General features: G+C 42.7%; 1 pseudogene; it reads right to left on the reverse strand.

Moving 5' to 3' along the window:
* Positions 1–162: 162 nt before the first annotated feature.
* LOC102241762 overlaps positions 163–3,619 on the reverse strand; it is a 75,549-nt pseudogene continuing 72,092 nt past the window's right edge.

The following is a 3,619-nucleotide window of genomic DNA, read 5'->3' on the forward strand; positions in this document are numbered from 1 at the left end:
CGCCGTCACTGGAGCAAGCAAGCCTCCCTGTTCGCTTCAGTGCATGGCTGCCGGCCGCCATCTTGGCTGACAGTTAATTTGCATAAGGATATGCTGATTAGCCAATGGGAAGGGTAGCGGTCGTACGCTAATTACCATGTTTCTCTTTTATTAGTGTAGATATCACTTAATATTAATAACCTATAAAAGAAAGAAAGCAGTATTAGAACATGTCCAATAGCAGCACGATAAAGCGACGGAAAGCCTGAATGAATTCTCTAGCAAACATTCTTATCCTTGCATAACCCCTAGAAATCTAGGCACACAATTGTCCCTGTCCAAGGGCTATGCAATTTCTTGCCATCACTTAGCAGAGATGGCAAATCAACACACCTTGATTGACCTTGAGGTGTCTCTACTAAGTTGCCATTCTCAAAAATATTTTTCCTAAATCTCATAATGTTGTGACACTGTATTAAGTGAGGAAGATATGTGAGTCTTAGATACTCAAAGAACTCCTTTCAAGAAAAATGAATATGAATGCAGAACTGAAATCTATAGTGTGATTTAAGAAAACTATTCCCTATAAATCAAGGGAGAATAAAAGCCTAGTTGGCCCTCTCATGAAACATCATCACAAGATGGTTGCCACAAGATGGCACAGTGGAGACGGGGCCTAGCGGCCACTCCACACAGTGAGGCCTGGGGGTCCGGCAGCTCCTCACAGCATGGAGGAGGCCAGTCCCAGCATCTCCGCTGCCTCGCATGGAGGAGGTGGGTCATAGCAGGGGAGGGCAGTTGTGGGCAATCAGGATGGCAGAGGAGGGCAGTCGGGGGTGATTGGGCCAGCAGGGGAGCAGTTAGGCATCAGTCAGGCCAGCCGGGGAGCAGTTAGGGGGCAACCAGGATGGCAGGCAGAAGTGGTTAGGGGCAATCAGGCAGGCAGGCAAGTGAGCAGTTAGGAGCCAGCAGTCCCGGATTGTGAGAGGGATGTCCGACTGCTGGTTTAGACCCTATCCCACAGGGCTGGAGCCTAAACGGGCAGTCGAACATCCCCTAAGGGGTCCCAGATTGGAGAGGGTGCAGGCCGGGCTGAGGGACACCCCCCCCCCCATGCACGAATTTCATGCACCTGGCCACAGTATTAAGTAAAACACAGGAGCCATTGCTAACATTTTTGTTCCATCTAGACTAGAGACATTTAAAACTGTTCTTAATTGTATACCAGGACATTTGCTGAAGTTCATAATAGAAAACGAGGACATATTTATATCTTTGAAGAAACTTCTAACTTTCCAAAAGTTGTAAAATATTTAAATTAGTGTTATGAACTTAAAAATTAAGAATTTAACCAAAAATTTGCTTATTTAAGAAGAGATTATAATAAACTCAGAACGCAAAAATACACTTGATTGTTAAATGTAAAATTATTTATGATAAAATGAGTTATAAAAGAGATTGTAATTTAAAAAAGTTATATTTGCTGAAGTTTCAGAATTTCAGTTAAATGCTTTATTTCTTATGTTTAAAGCTCCAACAATATTTTATCATATTAGTTTTTTATATTATAATTGTTTTAATTATAATTTTTATGGCCAGGGAGTTTTTCTGGGAACCACATTCATACACTAAATATTACTTTCAACTAAAACAATGACTCCCAAAATATATTTTGGAGATATTTTTATCTTTTAGTGGATTGTGAAAATTTTGTATAAACATCCTTTGAAATTTATGTGTTTGTGCCTACTTCATGTACCATTTAAACAGCAATCATGATTTATTAGACTCATAAGTAAATAAATCTGAAAACATGATCATTTTATCTTGTATATTTTAGCTCGTGTAAAAAAGCCCTGACGTTAACTGTACCAGATAATCTGGGACTGAGTGTTTGTACCTAGAAGGCAAAGGAGCATTTGTTAGTAATTATTTTCTAAAGAATGTTCTCAGTCTTTCATATAATAGAGCTAATAGTTCTAAAGCTACAAATGAATGCAGCAACGCAATGATTTTTCAAAACATAGTACAATTTACAAAGTTGAAATATGTATTATAATCTCTGTGAGACAAAATACGTTCATACACTGATAATTGTTCATGTTATACCAAAAACAAACAAAAGCATGCTGTAGTTAAGGTTAAGTGTATGGGAGAACCAATGGTAGCAAGGTAACATTCCAGACCCAGAGGGAGAGGCAAGGCGTAGGTAGGCGTGCACGCGCAGGTCTGGCCTGATGGGTGACGCAGGCGTCAGTTGTGGTGTCAGGGCTCTGCTCAGAGACCCGTGATCAGAGTGGTAGATATGCAGCTTCCAGAACATCAGGAGGCACCGGTTGGGGGTGGGGGGAGCAGGCCAGGTAGATGACTTCACAGGTTGGAGGGTTTCTAGCTTAGGCTCTCTGTCCCACTCATTTCTCATCTCCCTCTGCATGGAATTTAAGGAACCTTAGGGTGCACGTTCTGTCCACCTAAAGTTTCTGATGATTCTTTCTAGTTTCTGATGCCAGGTAACAGTTTAGCTCCATATTTTCTAAACTTAAGTAGCTTTCTCTTCCATCTGACTGATCTTTAAAAGCCACTGCTCACTGTGTTCTCTTTTCTAGAAAAGATCGCTTCAAAAATATCCACTGTGACCACAGCTTAGCCACATAGTGGTTCAAATTCACTCCAAATTCATGGGACCGTTCTGTGTTTTTATTGCAGTGGAGGTTACGTGAACCTACACATGATAAGATTGCAGAGCTACACACACATTCACCAATGTAAATTTCTAGTTTTGATATTGTACTTCGTTAAATTGTGACCATTAAGTTGTATCATGGGAGAAGGGATTGCAACTTTCTATGAATCTATACATATTTTAAAATCCTATCCAATAAAAGACAAAAGGGTAATTGACCGTACCTTCGCTACACTTCCCATTGGCTAATCAGGGTGATATGCAAATTAACTGCCAAGAAAGATGGCGGTTAACCGCCAACAAAGATGGCGGTTAATTTGCATACATAGGCGCAATAATGGGAGGCGAAAGGGAAAGGACAGAAGAACAGTGATCAGAAACCCAGGCAGCAGGCAAGAGCCGGGTGGCCCCCAGGGCCGCCTTTGCCTGCCCCCCAGCCAGTGATCGCCATCAGAAAGCCAGGCTGCAGGCAAGGCTGCAGGCCCTGGGGGTGCCGCCTCACCTTCGGCCTGTGATCACATGGCGATCGAAGGGAGAGAGAGCTGGGGCGCAGGCCCCATGGTCGCCATGGTGATCAGAGGGAGAGAGCCGCATTGTGATCAGAGAGCCGGGGTGCAGGCGAGGCGGCACCCCAGCACCCCAGCACCTGATATGCAAAGGTCGGGGATGAAATGACTTTTCCCAACCACATCTGCAAATATCCTGGGGAAGGCATCACTGAAGAGTTCACAACAACTGTCTTACTTGGCAAGGAAGAAAACAGTTGGCAACGGAAACAATCCCTCAATCCCTAGTTAAGGTCCCTCTGGCTAAAAAAGAATATTTCCAACGTAAAGGAAAGAGCAGGCAAAAATAATAGGTTCTCATGACTTCCACTGAAGTTTGAGCATATGACAGAGTCAAAATGAACATACAAATTAAAACAGACAGTGGACATTCAAATGACCCGAATCAACT

This window comes from Myotis brandtii, unplaced genomic scaffold (genome assembly GCF_000412655.1).
Source record: "Myotis brandtii unplaced genomic scaffold, ASM41265v1 scaffold415, whole genome shotgun sequence".
Lineage (NCBI taxonomy): Eukaryota > Metazoa > Chordata > Mammalia > Chiroptera > Vespertilionidae > Myotis > Myotis brandtii.